Source organism: Triturus cristatus, chromosome 3_2, assembly GCF_964204655.1.
Source record: "Triturus cristatus chromosome 3_2, aTriCri1.1, whole genome shotgun sequence".
In the NCBI taxonomy this organism is placed as follows: domain Eukaryota; kingdom Metazoa; phylum Chordata; class Amphibia; order Caudata; family Salamandridae; genus Triturus; species Triturus cristatus.
The window spans coordinates 468,390,858-468,418,787 of NC_140584.1; positions in this window are offsets into that span (position 1 = coordinate 468,390,858).

A 27,930-nucleotide genomic window follows, 5' to 3' on the forward strand; every position below is an offset into this window, starting at 1 on the left:
ATCACACCCTGCACACCAGAAAGAGCCCTGAGATCCTCCTCAGAACACCTTGCCAAAACCACCAGGATCAGAAGATTTAGATGGGGAGGAAGATCTTTTACGCACTTGGTGCCGAAACTATGGAATTCGATGCCAGTAGATCTAAGACTAACCGTCGAGGAACTGGCCTTCAGAAAGAAACTGAAAACCTGGCTTTTCCCAGACTGATGCCCAGCTTATGCTCACTCCTGCTCCATAGCACTGGGAAGCCTTCGGGCAGCTACGCGCTCTATAAGACCTATAAACATAAACATATGAAGTGAACCCAATATCTTATCAAGTTAAACACACAAGTTCAGTAAATAAACCTGGGCTCAACCCTGGTAGTTATTGCATAGAGGAGACAGGCTTAGCTTTAGGAAAAGTGTGCAATATTTTTAGTGGTACCAAACCAGTTAAAATGTAAAAACACAACAAAAATAAACATCCACAACTGTTTCAACTGGGTTCTGCCCATTAAATACACCTGGATTAAAAAAAAAATTGGATCACCCAGTTTTTTTTTTACTATGGGTGAGTGTCATTACATGTGTCTCACCCACAGTAATTACATGACAAATGGACTGCACATGCTTACGCCATTGTCCACCTTTTAAAATGAGGTCACTGCAAAACAGCAAGGGTAGGGGGTGCTTGGCTGGTTACACATGAACACGTGTGCACAAGTGTGAGGGCTGCCCATGTGAGACTAACATCGTGTGCTGCCCAGAAACTGTGCACAAGTAGCCTGGTTTAGAGGGGACCCTGCAGAATTGGATATTGACCAGGGATAGGTCTTATAAAGTTAGTGTACAGTGATAGGGAAAGTCAGTGAGATTTACTGTTTTGTCTGTAGTGACTTAATTGCACACATAGGGAGAAAACTGCCTTAGAGTACAATTTTGCTTCCCTTGGCCTACAGAGACCAGTGAAATATCGAAATGGGGTGTAACCTGTATGTGAAAATAGGTTCTAGAAGTTCCAAAAAGATATCTGTACAATTTATTGGTCAGCTCAGAATCAGATTTCAGGCCTTTTTGTCACCCTGCTCTGCCAGGTTAATTACATTTCTTTCCAGCTATAAGAACAAAGACCTCTTCACACAAAGGGGACAATTAACAGTGCTTCACTCAGCTCCTGAGTAGGACAGGGGTGGGGCAGGAGGATCTGGATCAATCAATCAACTGTCACACTGTGCCAAGGATGGGGCTGCCCAATTCCACTGAACAAAGGAGCCAGCACAGGAAGGGACTCCTCTTTGAAATCTTGATTAGAAAAGCCCTGGCAGTAATGTCAGAGAGGGGCAGAGCTGAGGCCCTTAGAGGAGATGTGACTAGTGATGCATGGAAGACGCTATTTTGAACTGTCCCAGCATGCTATGCAGCAAGGTTGGAACAGGGATGGAGTGGGGACATGGCACCCTAGGATTTGCCAGGGGTGCCTGGCTTCTGGAACCTTCCTCTCCCCTGGAAGGTCTACGGACTCTGCCCAGATGATCCCAAGATCAGTGGCTCTCGCCAAGGGTCAGTGAGGCTGGTCCCCTTACACCACCTGACGACCAGTTGGGGGAAAGCCCTGGACCTTTGCTCCCAGAGACCAATACCAGGAGGAAGGCTGGCACAGAAAGCCAGGAGAACCAGCTCTGTGAGGACTACACTGCTTTAACAGTGAGGAGATCTGCTGCAACTGCCCCTGGTGGCTAGAGCTCTCCACCAGGAGTAAAATGAGCTCAGGATCATCAAAATCAATCCAACGGGCCCGAGTGATAGCATTTTGAAGAATGGCAACCTTTTACCTCTTTTTACAGAGCAAGCGTGTGGTGCTCCACCACTGAGTTCACCAATTACTCCTGGGTGGGACAGGGCCTGTGGGTTGGTGCAAGGAACGTTTCATTATTTAAAGCCAGGGAGGTGGTGTGTGTGGGGCTCCCACCTCAGGCTCATTCTTGCCCCCAGGGGCCCCATCTTCCTGGCACACTAATGGAGTGGGCAGAGATCAAGAACTTCCAGCTCGTATTGCAGCACAGAGGAACGCATGTGGGTGACCAGGTGGGACCAGCTACTACTCTCCAAACAAAGCAACAACCAAGCGGAGGAGCCATGCAAGGCTGTGTGCCATAAACAAAGTAGCGGCTCTCCCTGGTACAGTGGGAGAGCCTCTTATTAATTATTCCCTGCTCCTAAGGGAGCGTCCCAATGGCCCTTCAGAGCGCTTCAATTTAGACATTTATTCCTACTCATGATGACCCTAGGATGGCTGGGGCACCATCAGAAAACTGCAGGAAGCATGGGGCAGTCAGCAGGAGCACTGCAACTCACCCCTTAAGAATGTTTAAAGTTACTGACCCTTTGTTTGCAGTGTTCAGGAAACAAGGACACCTCTGGAATTGTGCATAATGTTTTCAAAGCACTCCCAAGGCTAGAGCTTATGCTCTACAGCTGGGAGTGCTGCGCCCTTTAGGGGTTTACTTTTATGGTTGCGGGTATTGTGGCCTGAAAGTGTATAAAGGTGATACATGTAATAAAGCGCCGTCAAGGGTATTAAAAAAAATAGGAAATCTTCCCCAGGATGATCTTATCATAGTTGGCGGCCATTTTAATCTCCCATTAGACCCAATAATTGATCGCCAATCCACTATCTCATGGCATAGTACAGAAAAAAAAATCTAAATTTAACCTCAACGATTCTTTGCGCCTTCAACACCCAGACTCTTGGGACTACACTTTTTATTCTGCCCCACACAACTCGTATACAAGAATTGACTATATACTTATAGCGGGAACTTTCACACACCTAATTGACCAAACAGATATTTCACCCAAGCTAGTGTCTGATCACTCATGTATCAGCACTAAATTAGCTGGCAGTCATTCTAAACCTTCGCCCAAAAGATGGCGCTTTAATAACGATGTTCTATTAGACCCCAACTACAAAAAGAAAATTGAAGATGCGATCACAGATTATCTAAAACATAATGATCTTTCAGAGACAAACATGAGCGCCCTCTGGGACGTATTGAAAGCAGCCCTGAGGGGAGTCCTCATAGAGATCAAAACAAAAATCAATAAAAGTTATAATGCTGAACTAGTTAAACTAGAACAAGAAATCAAATACCTGGAGCTTACACATGCCAACTCACTAAATAATAATAACAATATTCTCAACCAACTAACACAAAAATCTAAGAAAACGAGCAGGGGTATGGATAAATAAATTCAAGAGCCCCAAACTCTGTGAAGCCAACAGAGCAGGAAAAATGCTAGCTTCCTACCTTAAACACAAACAAAACCAAAATATTATCTCATCAAGCAAGGATGCAAATAACCAAACACACACTAAACAGAAGGAAATATTAAACACCTTTAAATCCTTCTTTGAGGATTTATACCGGAACGATCAGGAATATAACTTAGAAGGGTGCACTCAATACCTGAGCAGACTGAGCCTCCTTAAACTAAACAAAACAGATAAACTTGCTCTAGGGAAACCAATAAGCGAACTGGAATTGTCAAAATATATTAAATCTTTAAAAGACATTAGAACATTGGAATGTTGGTAGCTCCATTGAAAACAATGGAGTGCTCCGGGCTTATAATGACTGGTATAAGCCCGGAGCTCCAACATTCCAATGTTTCTTTGTTCACAGCCCTGGCTGTGAACAAAGGCTTCAGGGAGCCCGCGGGGATTTCAATCCCTTCACGCTCCCTGAAGGCTTTATTTGTTAGAACATTCTGCCCTCTAGTGGCAGAATGTTCTAATAGCCTTATAGCCCTTCGTAGCAGGGCTATACCGGCAATTAAATCCCGCTGCTTTGTTAAAGTCCCTCTCCTTCGGCTCGGGCCTTTAACGCTGCAGCGGGCCTTTAATAGCCGGTATAGTCCGCTACGGCGGGCTCTAAGGCTATAATAAAGCCCCGGGACCTGACAGTTTTACAGCCACATTCTATAAGACATTCGCAGCTTTACTGCAACCAACCATGTTAAAAAGTGTTTGATAATATAGCAAATAAAGGAAGAACAACAAACTCCATGACAGAGGCCAACATCATAGTTATCTCTAAGGAAGGGAAAGATCCCCTACCACCCAAAAATATTAGACCAATAAATATCCCTCATCAACGTCGACTGCAAAATGTACGCAAACATTTTAGCCACGAGACTTAATGCAGTCCTTCCACAATTAATAAGCAACTCCCACGTAGGCTTCCTTAAAAGCCGTTTGTCGAACGACAAAACCCGTCTACTATGCCATGTACTAGAAAATGTAACTTTTAAACCAGCCCCATCAATAGCTATCACCCTAGATGCAGAAAAAGCATTTGACAGAGTTTCATGGTCCTTTTTAAAACACTGCATGCACTCATTTGACTTAGGTAACCCCTACATAACTATGGTCATGGCCCTTTATGTGAAGCGCACTGCAGGTATTGCAATCAACGGTTCCCCTCTGAGTTTCTCATTCTTTAACAAGGCGCAAGACAAGGTTTCCCACTTTCACCATCCCTCTTCCTATTATCACTAGAGCCCCCTCCTACAAGATATTAATCCAAATAAAGATATTACAGGAGTGGGCTTTAAGAACATTCAAGTTAAATTATCGATAGGACGATGTCCTAATAGTAACAGAAAACCCGGGCCCTTCGATCAACGCTTTGATGCTCACAATAGGGAACTACTCTATTAGCTAAATGAGTATTAGCTAAACAGAGACAAATCTGAAGTAAAACCCTTAAATGTACACTGCACTGGAGAGATTCTAGGTAAATCAGGTCTTGCTTGGCAGCCAGGATACAACATCATCGACACACTACGTTACAATAAAAATACCACTCTGGAGAAAATTAAGAAACTTTTAGACAAATGGTCTCCAAAATATATCACCTGGTGGGGTAGAATTGAAACAATAAAGATGATGATTGCCCCCCTAATTAATTATCTTCTTATCAACATGCTTCCTCTCATCTTAACAGAAGACTTCCACCATAAACTTGATATCCTCTTATCAAAATTCATTTGGCAAGGCAGGAAAGCTAGGATAGAACTAAAAAAACTCAGGCTGGACAAATCCCTAGGTGGAGTCAATCTAGCCGATTTTAAAACATACCAAACTGCCTACCTTGCAAAACAGGGCTCCTACTGGCTCTCGCCTCCCAACAACTACACGTCAGTGTGGTTAGAAGTGGAAAAGGCCATCCTTGACAACCTTAACCCTCTTATCTTGCTCACCTCTCGCCACACAAATTTACTTAGATCAAAGTCAATATTTAAAAATACAAAAAAACGCGCTCCTAAAATTAGATAAGAAACTCACCTTAAGCATAAAGCTTTCCACAACGGAATCCATATGGAAAAACTGCAACATCCTATATAAAGGCACAACTTTACAATATGAATCTTAGATCAACAAAGGTATCTTCTTCCCCCAGCAACTAGACCGTTCCTCATACCCATTAACTTTTAAAGAACCTCAAACTATATATGGTTTAAATAATATAGAATTTTACAACTTTCTCAAGATTAGAACACCCTTATCAAAAGCCAAACTGCATAAATCTTCCCCATCTCTCCCAAACTTTGTTGCGAAGATCAATAAGCTAGGCCACCAAGTCTCACTTATATGCAAACTGTTTTTCCCTAAAACTTCGACTCTCAATAAAAATCTTATTACCTTCTAGGGGTTACATTACTCTAGACCTCTAACCGAGACTAAATGGTCTCAAATATGGAGCTCGACTACCCATAATAATATATCTCCGGTCTTATCTCAAACAAAACTATGGCTCCTGCATAAAGCCTATTGGACACCTGCCCGGTTACATTCACAACATCTCCACTCAGATCGGACCTGCTGGAACTGTAAGGAAAAGGTAGGCGATTTAGCTCACCTTATTCTCCATTGCAAGATTTTACCAACATTTTGGGACAACATATTTGCATTTCTATCAAAACTATTAAATTGCCAACTAAAAAGAGAATTCTCCACTCTAATTGCCGGCTTTCTTAGTGCTGACACAATAAACCATACAGACAACGCTCTCTCGGACCTCCTACTCACATCCGCAATAACAATTGTCCTGAATAATTGGAAGGACACACATAAGGCTTCATTCAAAGGTTTGATGAATTGGATTACACAGATCATATGCGCAGATAACATCGCTCTCCAAAACTCACCTTGGAAACGGTCAACAAGACACATGTGGGACAAGCTAGATGTGTATTTCGCCACATACAAACCACCATGATTACCCTACAGACACTGTTCATATTGTACTTCCCTTCATACCTCCCCAGCCATAAATTGTGTTTAAGAATGTTTATAATGCACTCAGGAACTTCAGGCGTACTGGACCTACAAAATTCTACCTCCATAGGACTTCACTCCATTACATGAATACTGATCCGATACCCAACAGAAGCATGTGTAGGCCAGTCTTTCAACTCTTTTAATCTCTTTATAACTATATTACTCTTACTTTCATTCTTCTTCTTTCGTCTTTTCGTCTTTTCTCCTTTTTCATTTTAATTTAAAACTTAATTTTCTTTCTCCTCAATTCGTGAACTATCGACTGATTACTCATTAGTGTACAGTGCTTTGTTTCATCTCGTACCTTATACTTTGTATACTGTTTGTGGCAATACCACCTGCTTATCATATTGCTGTAGTTGTTATATTTCGATCCAGCCGATGTATTCCATCACTTTTTTCTCTGTACACCGTTTCTTGGTGTTTCTGTTTTTCTTTTGGAAATGCCTAATAAAATCCATTGAAATAAAAAAATGTGATGCCCCATTAGGGGCTGTTTTTATGATTGCACTTTCATGGTTTACAAAAAAAAGCACGTTTTGCTCATTTTAAAATGATTTATTGACATATTAATGATGGCTGTGTTTATTGATCACAATGCATATGCTTTATTGACATTCATAAGTGCATTTACACCTGATAATTATTATTGATGGTTGCATTTACCTACAAAGTGATGCCTTTATGTGGGGTTTGTTAATCTTAAAACTTAGACCAAGCTCGTAGACTTACCTTATATGTTTGTATGATCCCCCTTTACAGAGTTAAGGGTGATTAGGCAATGTAATCTATGGTATTTTCCATCTGCCAATGTACATATTTGTAAACCACTGAATAGTATTTAGTAATGTGTGTTGCAATAAATGTGATTTTCCCTTTTCTAAAGAAAAGGCACTAACTGGGCAATCATTCATTGGCAGATATTATTGCGTGCTAGCGAACTGTGATTACTAGCCCGCACCACCTCCCCTGAGTAGGCCTTGGACTGTTCTGCCTCACTACCCTGAGAGTGTCAAGCGCTGCAATGGGGTGCTTTGTTATCAGTAAGGAGAATTGTTGACCTATTACTTGTGCACACACGATTAATAGAACCAATTTCCAAATTTATATAAAGATTTTATCAGAAAAATAACACAAAAACTTTAGAAAAATCAATAGAGTGGCCATGAGATTTGACTTTTCAAAGTTTTAGTCACTGATCACAAGTGACCAGAAGCTAGGTGAGATTTCAGGTTGACCACGATGGAACGAAAGTCAAATACACCAAGTGAGTTATCCCAATCAAAGATTTTAGCTTCTGACTTAGTCTTTTAAATGGAATTCAGAATCCTCCAGTAAGGGCAGGGTTGTAGGCCACTTCTTGAAGTCCTCTTGCAGTCAGATATAAGTTGGAAGAGATCCAGCTAAAGCCACTGGTTTTACCTCCAAGTTGGACATTTCACACCCAATTAAGTCCTCTTTTTGCTCAGATACATTTTGCTTCTTATTATGGTCAGGATGTCTTCCTTCAGACTTATGCTTTTTTTAAGCTCAAAGTCCTCTATCAGGGAAAGCCTGGAAGCTGTGTCCAATGGAATTGCACACCTTTGTCACAAGGTTCCACTGAAGCTCTGGAGGTCCTGGAATTCCAAAAAGATTTTAAATTCGCAACTATCAGGTTTTCTGAAGCAATTCTTCTTGGTTACCTATAAGGCTCCTAGGACCTCAGAAGCAGCACTTAGGGCCCAGCTTACATTAGAGGGGAGGCTACCAGTAGGGCCCAGTCCAGATCATGTTGCTACTGCTCAGCTAATCAAAAAGGGCCTCTAACAGCCTTTAGTGTTCCTGTAGCCATACAGGAGGTTAGTGAACTGGCCCTCATAGTTCACTTCTCAGTCCTAGGTAAAAGTGAGAGCAGGTCAAGCCCTGTAGATCTCCACACACATCACAGACAGGAGGTCCAGTCCTACTTTGCTTGTTCATATGTCCAGAAAGTGTTCCCATGAGCTGGGGAAGAGATGCCACTTTTATAGAATCAAATAACCAGTGCAGTGGTTGGAGGTGACTCCTAGACACTCTCTAACAAATGAGAATTTGTTTTTTCCAGGGGCAAGTTCAAACACTTTTACAGCACATCTTGCTTGGGGCTTGCATGTCTTACTGACCAGGTTAGCTCTGCTGGGGGGAGATTATTATCCTGTCAGGGTTGCCCAAGCCAGTCAGGTCAAAGGATAGAGACCAGACAAAGCACGATCCATTTATCCTCCAGGATTGGGGTTGTGCACAAGGCTAACAACCTTTGTTACAGAAACAGCAGCAAGAACCACTAAATCTTCTGGGCACAAGGGACTTCCAGAGTCTCTCTATGGCATATACACGAGTGACAGCAGCCAAAGCAGCAAAGAAACTACTGACAGGATGACCAAAGTTCTGAGTGCCAAGTGCAAGATGAGAGTCGGATTCTGGAATGTACAGACTATGTTCAACAAAGGAAACCAGGCTCAAGTTATATCTGAGATAGGGCATTACAACCTACACATCCTGGGTGTCAGCCAAAGTGGGTGGACCAGATCTGGCAGAATTATAACCACCACAGAAGACACAGTATCGAACTCAGGAAGGGACAATGACCATAATCACACAGGAGTAGCTGTCATCCTGAGCAAGGGGAAAGAAAAATTCCTAATTAGGTGGAAGCCTGTCAATAGCAGACTTATGACAGCCAGGTTGAAGGGCAGACATAACAACACCGCCATATCCAGTGCTATGCTCCAACAAATGTAACAGAGAAAACAGTGAATGGCACATTTTACCAACAGATACAAGCTGAGCTTGAAGCCATGCTGTACCAATGACTCAAACATTGTGATGGAATGCATGAATGATAAAGTGGGAAATAACAATATAAACCATGCCAGAGCCATGGTAAAAGAAGGTTGTGGAACAATATAAGACAAAGACTGCTGGAATTTTAGGCCAAGTGATCTGGTCATAAGAGGGACTCTCTTCTATGATAGCCACAAACTAACATGGTGCTCACCTAATGCAGAAAAAGAAACCAGATTGACCACCAGCACCTGAGGATACTCACTGCAAGATGTCAGAGTGTGAAGTGGAGTGGATGTCTGCAGTGATCAGCATCTAGTGACTGCTCATGTGAAGCTGAAGCTGAAGCTTAGAAAAACAGAAAGCAAATCATCAGAACAACATACATTGATGTAGAAAGAGGCAGAAGGAATTTGACTTACAAGTCAAAAACATACTCCATATCCTGGCAGACACAGAAGACCAGTCTGAGCCAGCTGCAGATGCAGTGAAAAAAAAGAAACAAGTCTCTTCAATATATGTGAAGAGCAGAGTAGCATGCATAGGGACCAAGACAATGAAGGGGAAAGAATGGTTAAGACAAGACACATGGCAAGCTACTGAAAACAGGACCGCAGCAATAAAATAAATTTATGGAGGCCCGAATCTGAGAAGCTGAAGGAGAAGTACAAGCAACAGCACATTGAGGCAAACAGAGAAGTCAAAAGAATGACAAGAGCGGACAAGCAGGTATACATGGATAAACTTCACAGCCAGAGGAGGAAGCCAGTAGAGGACAATGGCGAAACGTCTTCAAGATCAATCCATGGTAAATCTCATACAAGATACAACAACCCTATCCTGGACAAGGAAAGCAAATTACTCAAAACACAGAAAGAGCCTTTGCCTGCTGTTGGATTTGTTGCCGCTTTGTACCCTGCGGTCTGCTGTACTCACCGAGCCACCGCTGTTGGACATTGACGTTACCGTGGGGGAGGAAGAGAGGAGCACTACATCTCCCAGGGGCCCTTGGCTGCTTCCACCTGGGCCTAGGGCCGCCCACCTGCCCTCCCGCCCACCGGTCCTTTAAATAACCTGGCGGAACCCGCTGGCGCGGGTCCCGCTTCGCTTTGCCTGCTGTTGGATTTGTTGCCGCTTTGTACCCTGCGGTCTGCTGTACTCACCGAGCCACCGCTGTTGGACATTGACGTTACCGTGGGGGAGGAAGAGAGGAGCACTACATCTCCCAGGGGCCCTTGGCTGCTTCCACCTGGGCATAGGGCCGCCCACCTGCCCTCCCGCCCACTGGTCCAATATCAACTCACCACAGTTCCCGCTGCGCGGAACGCGCGCGGGAATGCGCGCGGGAACGAGCCCGGGCGAAGCCCGGGACAAGGGCGGGGCCGTCTGTGGGCATCAGGGGCCAGAGGAGGCCGGGCCGGGCCATTCCTCTTGGTCCCACTGTACTGTTGCTTTTTGTAAAGTGTCTTGTATTTTACTACTCTGAGGACTAATTCTGGGTGTTCTGACAATACTGCTCAGTCTATTGTAGTACATGATTTGTCTTGTTCCCTTAAATTGAGCACATGGCAATGTCTACGCGCTCGGGAAAGGGAGGTGGGTCAGGCGGGGGCAGAGTTAGTGGCACCTTAGATCAATTCATCATACGTGCCTACTCTGTCCTCGAAAAGGAAATAGCTACCACAGAACGCCGACTCTCTCTTGATCAGCTTAATAATAAACGCTCCTCATTGGGCAAAATAGCAATGGCTGTTCCCCTGTTACAGAAAGTAACCAAACAAACAGTACTACATTTGGGAATAAACAAAGTACGGCGACTAGTTTGCATACAAATTCAGATAGCTCTATAGGTCATGGGCCTTCAACACATCTAGACTTGTCGTATTCACCTCTGCTGGCTACTCCAACGGCGGCTTCTGAGACCATTATTAACATAATTCCCTCCCCTGAAATCCCAGTCTCCCCTGAGTCAACTAATATTGCAGGACCTAAAACTGCACCAAGCAAAAGGAAAAGAGTGGGTAGTGGCCAAAAGGGTGACCATGCTAAAGCACCAAAGAAATGTAAAACCAAACCGCGTAATACCTATAATGGGAAAGTGGGTCGCATAGCGATATCTACACCTCAACAACAGAGGATACAATCATCCTCTGTGCATTCTAATAACCTGGTCCCTCAAACCTCTGTAGAGCAGCTTCCCCTAAATCCTGGTCCATTTGGTCCTGAGTTTCAATCTTCCCTTGTTGGCCAATTCTAACTACTTATTAGATCTTTTACACTCCCTCTGATTGAAAGAGTGAAGACACTGCCTGAGAGGCTCGAGAGATTCGAGCAGGCCTCTCTAGACAACTTCTTTTCTCTTAAATCATTAATTAAGTTGCATTCGAAGATTGGCCACGATAATCCTGTCATTGCCGACCCCCTTCCTAATAACCAAAATGAGCCTATTTCTCAAGCTGCCTTGCTACATCCAAATACTGCTCCAATTTTAGGGCCTAAGAATGGAGCCATTGTACCAGGACCCAAACCCTGTGCACCTACGCGTAACCTGGGCAGAAAATCCACGAAAAAAAAGTTAGTTCCTGGCCCAACTAAAAGTCATGGAAACCCTGAAGCACTAGGACACGAGATAGAATCCACTCAGAGTCTCTTCAAATCACCTAATAAGGAACCTGTACAAGATCATCCGAACGATAATGTTACCTGCACCCAGCAAAACCTACCTCACATTAATTTGCCACCGGAGTGCCTACCCTATGTTGTTGTTCTAACTGGAGTCCCTCAGCTCAAAGCTGGCAAGCTTGAATCCTTCACTGAATTAAAAAAGAAAACAACACATTGGCTAAATACCAACAAGCCGCTTCCTAGGCATCTGGATGGCCATGTCCTCTTTGTCAGAAGGGCTTCCTGGGTGGGTAATAGACCTAAGAACACGTCTGGTGACTGTATTCTTGTAAACTTCAGGGATCCTCGTGTTACAAGGTTAATTTGTAACCAACAATCAGGCTTTGCTGTCAATGGTATAGGATGTCGGACTATGGGGGACGGGGATTGATTGCATTTTGTTCAATGACCTAATAAAATTTGTTTAAAAAAAAAAAAAAAAATGGTATAGGATGTCTTGACTTAAGTCAATTCTATTCAGATTCTGTGTATTTCCATCATTCACAGTCCTTTTTCCATTCGGCCCATGATGGGCTCCATAATGGGGCCCGGTCTATCAGTGGCAATGATTATTCCACTTCTGCCTTCATTAGATATCGAGAACTTCACGGCCATTATGATTCCTATTGACATGGAAACTCTGTCGCGGTTGGAACTTATACCCCCGCTGGCGATCAAAACAAAGAAGATATAGAAACTCTTACTGAATCAGCTGGGGATCCCTTACCTAATACTCTGAGCCTCCATGCCCAGCAGCAAAGACCTCAGTTTACTTTAAATCTCCAGGATACAAATTATTTGTTATCGCCCCCTACACCTAACTTGTCTCAGGTTATCCCTAGTTCTGCCATTCCTCTTACAACACGGGACTTAGTTACAGACGTGCCTCCCTTAAGGGTTCTAAGTTGGAATGTAGCTGGCATTGCTAGCAAATTAGATCTCCCAAACTGGAATTCTTTGATAGAGCCCTACAGCATCTGTTTCTTCCAGGAGACTTGGAGCACAGTGCCCCACCATATGGTTGACTATACCACCTTTTTCGTGCCGGCCATTCTATCTTCGTCTGGGAGTGGACGCCCCTTGGGCGGTCTTCTTATCTGGGTCAGCATTTCTCTCGGGTGCAACACTAGGCAGACTCAAAATATCTCTCCCGATATTCTTAGGCTTACTCTCAAGGGAGCTCAGGGAAGGAAGTCTCTAGACATATTTAATGTCTATGCCAGGGGTTTAAGCGGAGGAGCCTTGTCACCTGTACTTACACTTCTTGAGGGCGAACTGCGAAAGTGCCATCACGCATCCCACGTCCTGGTAGCAGGAGACTTTAATTGTTCTTTTGAGCCCCTTGCGTCATTAGACCTTCCTGATTTAATGGAGGATGATGCCAAAAGAGGCATTCCGATATTATCATTGCCCCCCATTAGGAGATGGACAAAATCAGTTATACATATGAACACCATGACCCTAGAGTTCGGACTAAGGGCGGCAAACGGCAGAACAGCTTCAGACCTGCAAGGCGCCCACACTTATAACAGGATAAACCATACCTCAAGGATAGATTATATACTCCTTGATTTTAAACTTTGGTTATATGTGGTGGACATGGAAATAATTCCCTCTGACGATAGCGACCATAACCAGTTATCCTTAAGTATGAAACCATTATGGGAGGGAGTTAATGGGTCTTTGATTCCACCAATAGTTAGCTTTATGCCAACCCTTGAGGTGCGCCCCGCAAATTGCAAGAGGCGCCTTAAATGGCGAAAAGTGATGCTTGATGAAGAGAAAGTTCAGTCGATTGGGGCAATACTGTGTGCACCACAAGTCGAGCTGGCCTCGTCTAATATCCATGAGGCTGCTTATGGCAAGGCTCCAGCCGTTTTCCGAGGTATTATTAAAGAGCTGGGGAATTTATTTCGAGTATATGGTAAAGGCGGGCCATCGAGGGGGGGGGGGATAAGCACAAATTCATGGATGGCTGGTACACACAAAATTGTAGGCAGAAGAACTCTGCCTTAATTATAGCACTCAAAAGCAGGTTTACGTCAAAGATCCAGCTGGCCAGGAAGGAGTATAGGATCTGTGTGACTAATGCTAAAAAGGATTGGGAGGAACAGTACTGGCAGGCATTAAGGGAGGCTTCCTCAAAACGTGACCCAGGTCCTTTCTGGAGCTTAATTAGGACCAAGAACAGATCAGCCCACGAACTTATGACATGTAACATCACTAGTAAGCTCTGGTTTGAGCATTTTTTCAAACTTTACTCCTCCCCGCCCGAGAGTGAGGGGGAGCTTTTTCCCAAAGAGGCTTTTGCCTCTATGGGTACATTGAACACTGACCCTTTTACTGAAAGGGAAGTGGTCAATGCTATCAAGTCCATCGTTCCCCAGAAAGCAGCTGGTCCGGATGGTATCCCTGGTGACGTCCTCAGATTAGATCCATCCAGATGGGGAAAGCTCCTCTCCACCCTAATTAATGCCATCGCTAATGGTGCTTCGGTCCCTGAATCCTGGAAGGGGGCTGAGGTTGTCCCGATTTTTAAGAAGGGTGGCAGGGACGACCCAGCCAACTATCGCCCAATTAGTCTGATTGACTCAACCCAGAAGGTTGTCTGGAAGGTGATTCTGGAGAGGATCCTATTCTGGGCGAAAGAAAATAACATCCTTTCAGACTATCAGGCAGGCTTCAGGGACGGGACAGGTACCATAGAACAAGTCTTCAGACTGCTCCTCGTCTATTGGAAGGTTGTCCTTCTCGGAAAGGGCAGCCTCTATCTCGCCTTCATGGATCTTAAAACAGCTTTCGATCTAGTTCCTCGAGCTACTCTGTGGGGCGTCTTGGCCAACATGAAGATTCCCCCCAACTTACTGGCTTTACTAATAAAACTCCACGAGGGGAACTACGCACAAGTGCGGTGGGGCTCACAGGGCCAGAAAACGGAGAGAATCCCAGTGAACAGGGGTGTCCGCCAGGGATGTGTTCTTGCTCCTACCCTTTTTTCACTCTATGTGAATGGTGTAGTGGAGCACCTGCTGAAAGTTCCTTCTGATGCGCCATCCCTGGCGGGCGAACATATTCCAACTCTCCTGTTCGCTGACGACACTCTTTTGTTGTCTAAATCACCTATGGGTCTTCAAACTCTTCTCGACAGCTTCCAAACCTTTTGCAATGGCAGAGGCCTTATAATAAATTCCGCCAAAACGAAATACCTAATACTGAATCCACCTAAAAAATTAGGGCGGCCCCCAGTTCTGAATGCGGCTAACCTCGAAAGGGTAAAAGAATTCGACTACCTGGGTATCCGCATTTCAGACACTATGCGATGGTCACCTCACATACAAAAGATGCTTTTAAATCATAAGAGGGTTACTTACTGGTGCCCTCCTCAGGGAACATCGTTCTTCCATGTCTAGGCCAATAGCCTCAGCCCTAGAGATATACAAAGCAAAAGGTGTGAGCTCGGCACTTTATGGTGCCGAACTATGGGGCCTGAATAACATTGACGAGCTTGCTAAGTCTGATTGCAGTTTCTATAAGGAACTGATGGTATTACCCCAGAGCACTCCAGTAGTGCCTCTGTTAATGGACTTGGGGTGCCACACGATGAAAGACTTGGCAAAAGTCCGCCCCCTTCTCCTATGGGCCCGGCTTTGGCGAACCCCTGAGCTAGCCAAGTATGCAGAGGGACTGACTGAAATATTGTCTATGTGTGGTTGGAACAAAATCAAATGGCTGAAAGATGTTAAGACCTTGCTTTGTGACCTAGGTCTCAAAGACGCCTGGGTGAATAGAACCTCACCCCCGAAAGCTGAATTGAAGAAATTGTACTGGAGTTGGGTCACTGCAAAGAAGAATTCTAGTCTTTATGGTGGTAGAAGCACCACTGAGTTTTTAGGCATATTTATAATAACTGACCCATCCCTGCATATCAGCAGGGGTGCGCCAGTTATTTTGCACCCCAGCTCCGCCATCATGGATGCGCCGCATTTATAAAGCGGCGCACCATGGGGCAAAAACGGCACAGATGCATCACGCATCTGTGCCGTAAAAGTGGCTCATTGCTGGAGTTGCGTCGCAAGCGCGACGCAGCTCCAGCAATGCTCTGGGGGGCCCTATCTGCACAATGCTGCGTCAATCCTTACGCCTGCTTCAAGCAGGCGCAGGGTTTTGACGCAGCATGGGCTCAAAAGTGACTGAGTGAAATCTAGATTTCACTCAGCCACTTTTAGGAGGCGTTCCTGCGCCGGAACGCCCCCACCTGCCCTGGAACGCCTACTGCTGGTGCAGGGCTGTACAACGTGACGCATCTCCCAGATGCGTCACGTTGTAAATACCCCGCACCATGGCGCAGGATTTGCGCCGCCGCTGCGTCACAAAAGTGACGCAACGGCGGCGTAAATGAAGCGCAAGAGCCTCATAAATCTGCCCCGAAGTGCGCTATGAGCCCTATCTTGATATTATTCAGAAGCCTTTCGATCGGGCCCTCTATTTTAAATTTAGGGTTGGTACACTTCCAGTGCGCGATCTAACCGCACGCTGGAAGCCACCTTTCCAGACATCACCATTTTGCCCTCACTGTGAGACTCGAGTTGAGTCAATTGCACATGTTTTATTTGCATGTCCTGAATATAAAATCCCAAGGACCTTTTGGCTCAAACCTTTGTGTAGAGACTTGGGCACAAGAGACCATCTCATAGCTTTGCGCATTCTTAAATCAGATACACGACCCCTGTATGTTTGCGCATTATCCAAGTTCCTGAGGTGGTCTTGGCTCATAAGATCAAAAGCCCTAGTAGTCCACACATAAGCAGTCCTTTTGTCATATCGTTTGTTTGTATTCCTTTTTTAAGAAGCTGCCTTATTTATTCTGTTTATATGTATTTTTTTATCTTCTGTTTGCTTTGGAAATCTGGTGATATCACAGTTTTATGACTAGTCCTGCGATTTTTTATATTTGTTTATGTCATAAATGTACACGCTTTTAAGATATGTTTTTATCGAAATAAAGCTGATTTCATTCATTCAGAAAGAGCCAGAAGCATGCTGGGCTGAGGACTTCAAAGAAGTCTGAACAGAATAGTACCAACAAATGAAGCGGACATCCAAGAAACAGAAACAGACTTGGGCATGAACACCGCCACACCACAGAAAGGAGAAATTGTCACTGCCATTCGATCTTTCAGGAACGGAAAAGCTCCTGGCCAAGACAACCTGAATGCAGAAATGTTCAAGGTAGTCCCAGAAACATCAGCCAGCTAGCACAGAGGGTGTGTTGATCAGATTCTTACTCTACTCAGTATGATAGGGCAGTGCACGGAGTGGCAGGGACAACTAAACATAAACTTAATTGATTTCGGGAAAGCCTTTGTCAGTATCTATAGTGACAGCCTCTGGGGTATACTGAGAGGTTATGGCATACCGCTGCAGATAGTTAAACTCATCAAGAGCTTCCATGATAATTTCACCTACAAGGAGGGAGACAGGGCGTATAGCTTTTAAGTCAAGATTGGGTGTGAGACAGGGATGCGTGATGTCAGCATTGCTCTTTAACCTATTCATTGACTGGGTGATGCTCTTCACACACACCAGCTAAAGCCTGAAAATCAACATGAAGAAATCAGAAGTCAGTCCACTCAATATTTAAACCCTTCACCAATCAGGGTGGATGGAAAGGACCTAGGCAGGTCTGAAGAGTTCATCTTCGTAGGCAGTATTACCAGACATGATGGAGGGGCAGGCAGTGATATCAAGTGCCGACTGAAGAAAGCCAGGAATGATTTAGGATTCTCATGCTGAACAATGTGCGGAGGTCATCTCAGTACAGCACCAGCACCAAGATGAAGCTTTACCAGCGCAGTGTTCTGTCCACACTCTTGTATGTACCAGAATGCTCTTAAATGAGGAACAACAACTCACTAAACTGTCAGCCACCACACCCCACCAAAATGGTTGCACATTTCCTGGCTGTGAACAATCTCCAACCTAGAACTGCTCACCAGATGCAGACAAGAGGGCATGGACACCATCATTATTAAAAAAGATGGATATGTATAGGACACACCATCAGAAGAGAACACAACTCCATCACAAGAACCACCAGAAGTCAAACTAAGAAGGCTAACTGTGGAAACAGCTAGGGCACCGTACACAAACTTGCCCAAGACGGACAGAAATGGAAGGCCTTTGTTTCTGCCCTACATGCCAGTCGGCATAACGGACAGTAAGTAGCTTATTTGCTTTACTGCAAACTATTCTACAGCATACTATCTAACATGGAGGAAACGTCCTGCACTCAGAGGAGGGTGGTGTCCCAGTAAGGGGTGTTTCTATGGAAATGAGAAGCCCCTTCCTCCTCAACCATATCATGCTGGTCCTGGGAACCGATCCCCTTCCTACTGTGCTGATGCAAAGTTGGCTACAATGGGACACAGGAACAAAGCTTTCCTTCACCAGGCCTTTCTTTACTCTCAACTATAAAAGAACAGGCCGAACCTGGTCCCTTTCAAGTTTATGAAATTCCTGAAGCGTCTCTATCTGCACTTCCTGAGATGAGAGGATTCCCATACTTCACAACCAGGTCTTCCTGGCAAAAGTCATAGGCCATTGTTTATACTTTGGGATCCATTTTCATACCTCTGTAATGGCAAAGCACTGACAGAAGCAACTACTGGCAAGCTAATGTTAATTAGTGTACTGGAATTTCAGGCAGGCACAGTTTAATTTTGTAGAAGTTACAGTTAATAAACAAAAATACAAAATCACCATTGAGTTTGATTTTTTAATAAATATTAAAACAGTATTTGAATCATTTCAGTAGCTTGTCCCAAGACAAGGTTAGCAAATACGTATTTTAATTTCACTTTATTTTTTCTCATAGGATCCGCTTCAGCCCTTTTACGGTAACAATAGGTCTGAGGACTAGTTAGTGCAGAAACATGGAGAAATACAATTCTACTTTTAATACTAGGCACCCTGCCTTGTGGCTACTTGACCTATTCAGGGGTTACATATTTAATATTTAATATTTAAACGTAGGGTTCATCCCTGTCAAAGGGGTTATTTTGACAGGTTTGGCTGCAGGTTTAAAAGCTGCATTAGTCAGGCTACACATGTAGGTCTGAAGCCATGTCTTTCCTTGTCAGCCTATGTGGCAAAAAATGAGCCGCAGTTCTCAGGTGACACTTAATAGTCCATGCCATTGGAATATTTTCCTGCACCATATACAATGGCCTTACTGTGAAGTTCAAAATGCCAATTGGGGAATAACCAATTGTATCAGTTTTCAGGGGACTGAGCATATACACTGGGGATTGAGCTGTAGAGCTATGACATAGAGAGTGAAAAAACAGCAGTACCAGTCAGCAGAGAATGGTGGTGATCATGCAAAAAGAGGGAATTTTTAACACAGTTTGTCAATCCAAGATACTCAGATGCCTCCTTCTTAAATTTACCTCTCAAGAAAACTGATGCTGCTGGAGTCCTGTCGGCGCCAGGTGTTTCATGTTCTGCAAGGGTTTTACAAAAAACTGTTGCTTTAAGAAACCTCAATAATTACATGGTTGTTTTTGATTGCCAATACAACCTAATCATGATCATATCATGCTGAATATGCAGTTTTGGTGATTGTTATGCAACATTTGTATATAAAAATCCTCTGGTTCAGGCAACTTCTCATTTTCCTCCTGAGACTCTGTCTCCCAATGGGGAGCCGGGTCAAGACTGATTTTCATATGGCTGAGTCCAAACTGGGGTGGCATGGTGAGCAAAAAAACAATGGATTAAACCCAGATCTGTGACTGGAGTGATGGTTTGATTTGTTCAGCATTCCGTCCATCAGCTGTTCTTTTTGCTTTTTTCACCCTAAGTGGGAAAGTTATGCCCATACTTGGACCCACGCTCACTGCGCCACTGCATTCAAGCTAGCCTGGCTGATGAGGTGTGACAGCCCAAAACCAGTCCCAGAATGCTTGTTTCTGGTCCACGGAGGAACTCGCTTGACAATTTGACTGGACTGTTCCCATGGGGATCAGGGTCAAGACTGATTTGCATATGCCTGGGTCCAAACTGGGGTGAAGTGGTGGGCAAAAAAGCGATGGATTAAAACCAGATCTGTGACTGGTGGTGAATGTTTGATTTGTTCAGCATTCCATGCATCATCTGTTCTTTTTGTTTTCGTAGCCCTGAGTGGGAAGGATATGCCCAGACATGGGTCCCGCACTCACTGTGCCAATAAATTCAAAGCTAGCCTAACTGATATGGGGTGATACCCCAAAACCAATCCCAGGATGCTTGTTTCCAGTCCAGGGAGGATCTGACCTGGCAGCTTGGGCTGGACTGTTCCCATGGGGAGAAGGGTTAAGACTAATTTGCATATAGCTGGTTCCAAATTGGCGGGGCATAGTGAGCAAATAATCAATGGTTTTAGCCCAGATCTGTGACTGGGGGTACATTTTTGATTTGTTCAGCGTTCTGTCCATAATCAGTTTTTTTGCTTTTGTCTGTAAGTGGGAAAGGGTATGCCCAGACATGGGTCCAGTGCCACTGGATTCAAGTGAGCCTGGCTGATGAGAGATCGTACCCCAAAACCGGTCCCAGGATGCTTGTTTCTGGTCCTGTCAGGACCTGGCCTGGCATTTTGGACTGGAGTGTTCCCATAGGGAGCAGGGCTTGGACTGATTTGCATATGGCTGGCTCCAAATTTGGGTGGGGTGGTGAGCAAAAAAACAATGAATCACACCCAGATCTGTGATTTGAGGTGAACGTTTGATTTGTTCAGCGTTCTGTCCATAATCTGTTCTTTTTTATATACCTAGACAGGGACAGATATTGGTGAGTAAAGGAATGCCAGCATATTAAGTTATGATAGAGGTCGGGTATTATACTTGCACCTGAATCTCTGAATGGAAAGAAACAAAGCACATGATGGGGCTTTCCAGTTTCCAAAGTAGGGCGCATTTAATATTAAAAGGCTAGATTTTCTGAGACAGATCATGTACGCTATTAGGCAACACAGTTTGAGGCACTTAATAAAAGGGATCGCATAGTGACTGAAAAGGAGAGGGAAAAGAAAGATAACACTTTAAAGAAGTCATTGAAGAGTTGGCTAGAAAGTAAACTAGATTGTAAAGAGAAAGGTTGAAGAGAAGATATGAAATGAAAGTGTAAAAATATCTCCTGCCACAGTTACTTGAAAGGAGCAGGAAAAAGAGAAAAACAAAAAAAATGAAGAGTTACATGAGTAAGTTGTTGAGTTCCAGAAGCCCTTTTTAAACAATTAGTTGTACCAAGTGCCACGACAGAAGTTACATTGACAATGGCAATGCCTGTGCAAGGGGAAGTGGGGTGCTAAAGAATCAGGCACAGGTTGCTTCTGAGAGAACAGTGGCAGTAGAGCCACCACCTACAGAAATTTGGATTGGAATTTTAAAAATATGATTTGGTGAAATGCTACAAGGAAATGTGGATTTGATCAGACTATTGACTAATAATGCTGATGAAATTAGGTATTTGCTAAAAGATGCAGCTAAATGTGCTAATGAAGTGCATGAAAAATTGGAAGAATTAGCCAATGCATTGGAGGTTGCTACTTAGCAAAATGAAAAGTCTAAAACAACTTCTTAAATTGTATTTGACTCATGATGAGATTAAGGAAATGAGCTTGTTTACTTTAAGGGCTCATATTAAAGATTTGATTGATAAATCGTGAGAATGGAAGGACTTGAAGAAATATCTGGAGAAATTGAGGAAAGGGACAGCGAATTAAAAGAAAATAAATGAATTGAGGAAAAAGGAAAGAAATATAGCCAACGATTCAGACTTATGGACAAATTCAGTGACAGAATTGCCTTTAAAGGAATTAAATGAAGGGAGTTTGACATATTTCATAGACAAGGGCTGATTTGAATGCTTTTACGCATAACTTTCCAAAATAGCGAGTAGCCCAGCAAAGTGGTATTACAAAATAAATATGTTGACACATATTTCCCTATGTTATGGACTGATTTAAAGATGGTGTTTGAGATTGTATTCCTGAAGGCCTATGGTTAGAGTGTAAAGTTGTTGTGAATGGCCGACAGAAGAACGTGTTAGAATTGGTCCTAAAAATGCGCCATCAATGGACATAGCAAACAGATATAAGGCTGTGAATGAGTATTTGAAAAAGCGAATTACTGAAAGGGATATAAATTGGGAGATGATTTTGAGATTGACACAGGAACCCAAAGAATCAATGCATTCCTATTATGAGAGGTTGATGCATGTTCATAAGAAAAATAGCGAAGTAGAAAATCCAGAGAAAGATGAAGTTACTAGTTTTGTTTGTGCTTTTGTGAATGGATTGAGATCAGAAATAGGAATCATATTCAACAGAGTGAGCGTTGGCAGATGAAGGACATTGATGAGAACTTGATGTTGGCGAAAAATAGTAGTGACTCTTTTGAGACTAGGTAAAAGAAGTTATAGGAGATGATGATGATGATCACTCAGATAAGACAGTATGAGAGAGGCTTGTGGAAAATTGGTTCACATATGAATTTTGTCCAGCATGGAATGAATGAAAAGAGTCAAGTAATGCAAGGAGGTAGAGAAGATGGGATGAACGCAAATGTTGAGATTTTGATAAGGAATGCAGTGTGTCATTGTTGTTGGAGGATTGGACACTGAAAAAGAGAGTGTAGACAGAGTCCTTAGAGGATTCAGGTGAATTTATAACAAGTTCAGCAGACAGAGAAAGGTAATATGATGTTGGATATACAAAATTCAGAGCAGAATATAGAGAACCAGAAATCATTATGAATGTCCAAGCCAACAGTCCTGGTTACATGAGAAATAAAATGTCATATAATGTAGAATACCAACCAAATACGATTATTTGGAATGACGAGATGGCAGCAAGTAGTTTCCATTGGTAGTGCCTGAGGGGGAGGAGGATTGCTTGCTTGAAGCAGTCCTGAAGGTAGACTAGTGTGGCCCATATAGTGACAGAGATGTCAATGGCTATCCCTTTTAATTTCTGATTGATACGGGGCTACCCATTTTACAGTTAGTTCTGGGGAAGTACCAAACCTACCCCTCTCAGAAACAAAAGTCCAAGTTGTAGGGATCAGCAATAAACACATTGTTAATCAGGTTGCAGCAGATGCTTCAGCTAAAATTGGGCAGATGAAGAATAAACATCAGTTTAGATTCAAGTCCTGTGAGTTTACTTTGAAGGGACCTTCTTTGTAAGATGAATTGCATGATTTATCGTACACTGGATGGTGTTGCAATAGAAACACAAGATAAGCTTTACATTTTTTAACCAAGTTGAGAAGCTACGAGAGTTGAGTTGTACTCAGTTTTGACAAAAGAAGATCTACCTTTGGATTTAAGACATACTGTCAAATAAGAGGCATGGGAATACACTGGTAAACAGATATTATTGATTAAAAGAGCAGAACCAATCAAAATAAAGATTCAACCAGATGCAATATTTCCTACAACTAGGCAGTATAGACTTACAAAAGAGGCAGAGGACGGAATGAAACCAGTTATAGTGAAAATGATTGAGCATGGAATTCTCCCAGTAGTGCTTGGTAGTTCTTGCCATTCTCTGGTGATGGAATAAAAAAGCCAAAAGGCAAATGAAGAATTGTAGAGGATCTCCAACAGATATATAAAATTGTTGTTTGTTGTTGTCCAGTGGCACTGAACCCAGCAGTAGTATTGTTGCAAATTTCAAAGAAGCAGAATTGTATACAGTTCTTGACTTATGCCAAGCATTCTTTCAGGCCCACTACACGAGGACTCACAGAACCTCTTCGCATTTCAATTTCTGAATAATGTTCTCCTGTGGTGCTGAATCCCACAAGTGTATACGAAAGTCAATACATTTTCTCCCAAATAGTCATAAAAGACTTAGAAAGTCTAAAATCGCTAAATAACCCCTAGTTCAATATATTGATGACTTGCTAATAGGATCCAAGACAAAAGGGGTCTGTACACTGGATACAATTGCTCTGTTTAACCACTTGGCTGAGAATGGGCATACAATCTCCCTGACTAAAATGCAGTAGTGTCAAAAATAAATCATTTATCTTGGACTCCATATTGAAAAGGGTGTGAGGAAAGTCTCTAAAGAACGTGTTTCTTCAATTCTGAAACTGAGTCCACCAATCACCATATGGAGGTTTGGTTGTTTCTTGGAGTTGTTGTTGGGTGCTGTTGTCAGTGGATCCCAAACTCTTCCTTGATTGTAAATCCTTTAGTAAGGTTAACGTGCAATGATGTACAAAAGCCATTACCATTCGATGATGAATGTATTTTAATGCAGTTAAGAAATTGAAAGAGCGTTTGTATCATGTACGCACACTGGGGATGTCTAGTTACATTATTATGTTTTTTCGATTTTGCCATGAGAATGATGAATGGCACCTTCAATGCTCACTCAGAAACATGGAGGACTTATCTTATGCGCTCGGTGGCATATCTTTTAGGTGTATTGGACCCAGTAGCTCAAGGTCTTCCAGATGGTTTTAAATCAGTTACAGCTGTTTGTTTTGGTAGTTGAACAAAATAAAGGAATTGGGATGAGGCATGATTTAATTGTCTATGTCCCTCATTCAGTTGAGATCCTTTTGACAAAAACATAGCACAAAACTGTTGCAATTGGGTTCCATCCATTCAGTATGCCAGGATTATTTGCTTTTTTAATCACCTGGGTGTGGACTTTTTACAGTGGGTGAGACTCACTACATGTGCTTTAACCACAATAATCACATGGCAAATGGAATGCGCGTGTTTACTGCCAGTGTCTGCCTTTTAAGATAAGGCCGCTGCAATGCACTTAGGGTAAGGGGCACTCAGCTGTTACATGTGAATACACGTGTGTGCACATGTGTGTGGGCTATGCATGGGAGACTACTGTCATGCTTAGCCCAGTAACTGCGCACAGGTATCATGGCGCAGTGGGGACCTTGCAGGGTTAGATAGTGGCCTGGAGTAGGCCTTATAATGTTAGCGTACATTCATAGGGAAAGTCAGTATGGTTTACTGTATTGTCTGCGCTGACACTTTATTACAGACATAGGGCGAAAACAGCCTTATAGTGCAGTTTTGCTTCCTTTTGTCCTACAAAGCCCAGTGACTTATCAAATTGGGGTGAAACATGTCATGCACTCACCTGGTTCCAACCGCGAAAACGATGCTAGAACTGATGCTAAATCTCCTACCCCCAGAGGGCAAGGCCTGTTCAAGGAATTGCTTGTCCCTAAACAAAACAAGGCCCTTAGGGAGAAGGTGGGTTGGGACAAAATAGGAAAAGAGAGACTTGCGCTACTGGTTCTGGTCAACAATTGCGGAGAACAGCATTATTTGGAAACACTCTGAGTCTGCTACGTAGATGTGCACAGGACCATCACCTCTGATTTTGCGAAGACTCATTGCACTCGAACAACAATAAGAGGCAATAACTACCAATATACTACAGGCTTCTCAATCAAGTGAATTTGCAATAACTTCTGTAACTTAGACTTACAATCTCTTTCAGAAACGCAGCAAGGAAACAGAATACCTGGAACAGAGATTGGAGCAATACACTCCCAATGAATAATTTGAATTACAGGTTGGAGTTAGTGACACTCCCAAGAATAAACTCAGAACATAGATCTTGGTACAAGGTTCATACATGAATCAAGCACTCTGAGGAGCGTTCTCTTGGCACTACTCTTCATTAGAGGAACACAGAGTAACGTCTCTAGTCCTTTTGTTAACACAGTTCAAAAGGCCAAGGTTGCAGGAAGAGCCCAGAGCAAGAACAATCAAGGAACTGGAGAGAAGTCACTGATAGGAAACTTGAAGACAAGTCTATAGTCTTGAAGATACCAATACACTCGCCTGCTTACTACTATAAAAGGATAGTGCGCACTAACCTGATATCAAGTACTTAGTCTAGTACTTCAGCTTATCCTAAGTTTGAAAATGGTCTTGACTCAGGAAGGTACATATGAACTGGAGTAGCTGAACAGGAGGGGGAGACGAATGATGCATCAAGGAAGCAGGAGCTAGGGATACCACTGGAGGAGCTGAGAACAGCAGCCGATAAGTGTGCTGCCTAGGTCGATTCTTAAGGTAAGTGGGTAGGAAGGAAGCTTGTTCCACAGGGAGCACACGCCAAGCAAGGGGCTCATGTTTGGGCGTGGTTTATATAATGTTTTTAGGGTCCAATGGAGACAGCACGATCATGTTTGGCACTTGGTGCATTTGGCAGTCTGGAAGGTTCTCCAAGACTCCTGAAGGAAACAAGTTTTACTACACTGGCTTTAACCTTACAGGAAGTGCAGGGGCAAACTAACAGATGGAATCAATTAATAGGAAACAAATGTTTCATTTTGTCTAAACATGCACAAGGGAAAAACACTCCCGGAGCAAGGCAAGCCATTGACTCACATGTTCAGGGAATGCTTGCAACCTCAGGTGTAATGGAATTAGTGGGTTTGGGGAAACTTGGGCAAGAAATCATAGTGTGTCATAAAGTGCCACAGGGGCAGCATAACATGAGCCTTGCATGCCGGGCCCACACACAGAGGGTGCATGAGGGGGTTGAGACAGTTCACCCAGCTGCTTCTAAGACCCATAACCTATCCAATTAATCAAGTAAAACAAATGTCATTTTTCACGTTTAGAATCAAGGATTCTCTGAAGCTCAGACTCTAAATGACCTTCAGGCATAAAAGGTGCGGAAGGGGGAGCAGGTCGGGTCCCGGCATAATAAGGCTTCAACCAAGAAACTGGATGAAATGGTAAGTCTTCTGGTTATTGTAACTTAGCAGCTATGGAGTTAATGATGTATTCAATAGGCAAGGGACCCACACATTCAGGGTTGTAACTCATGTGATCCCTGTAATCGAACGTTTTTAGTGGACAGTTAAACTTGGGGCCTCATTTACAAACTTTAAATGCATGGCAGCGCAACAGGCCTTCCTGGTGTGCATCAAAAGAAAAGGGCAGGAATGCACCATATCTACAAGATACGACACATTCCTATCCTTCTTCCCTGCGCTTGTGCAAAAACAGCAGCCTTGCACCAATGCAGATACCCTTGTGTCATGTTGCTAGGGTGCCTGTGTTGCGGGATGTTTGTTCTGTGCAAAAAGGGACAAATTCCTACACAAAAACAATCAATGATGGCATTTTCCTCTTTCTGTGCATGCTGCAAAATACAGTATGCATAGAAAGAGGAAAAACAAGGAGAAATAAAAGTATTTCTCTGCATTGTGTCACTCCTACGCCTCCCCTGGGGAGGCATAGGAATCTGACGCAGTCCTAGGTTTACAGATCCTCGTAAATCTGGGTATGCCTCAGATTCTATGGGTGTTGTGTGGGAACACCCACAGCAACACCCATGGAATTCCCCTTTCACGCAGTGTTTTGCGTGAAATAAACACATATTTACAACGCCGTGAAAAGCCACATAAAGTAGCTTTGCATGGCCTTGTAAATATACTGTGGGAAATTGCCCCACCGGAGTGTCAAAATAGTGATGCTCATGTGGCGCTAGGGCCTCGTCAATTAGGCCTTTGGTCTCCAACCTTGTGGTCTGACTGTTGTTGTCAATGTCTGTTAGCATACTTTTCCATATTCAATTTGGCCTGATACGAGTGTGACAGAACCTGCTGTTAGGAATCTAACAGATGTTTACAAAGTTTTGTGTAGCAGGTACAATTTCAAAGTTCATGACTTTTTTCAGGCAACAAACATGGGTGTATACCCGTTAAGCAATAGAAGGGAGAAAACCCAGTAGCAAAATGCTGTGTGTTAGTGTAGGCAAATTCACCAAAAGGTAACAAGGATTGCCAACCTTTGGGAGTAGAGGTCAAAAGACATCGCAGTGTCTGTTCCAAAACCTGATTTACCCGCTCCTTCTGCCCATTCGTTTGAGGTTGATAGCCAGATGAGAGTCGGGCAGCAATGTTGAATGATGTGCAAAGACTGCGCCAAAATCGTGAAATGAATTGTGGGCCCTGATCAGGAATAATGACCGAAGGGAACCCGTGCAATCGCATGATTATTGGAATGAACAGCATGTCAAGGGCTTTGGTGGTGAGCCTTTCTAACAAAATGCGCCATCTTGGAAAAAAAATCTACTACTATTCAAATAGTAGT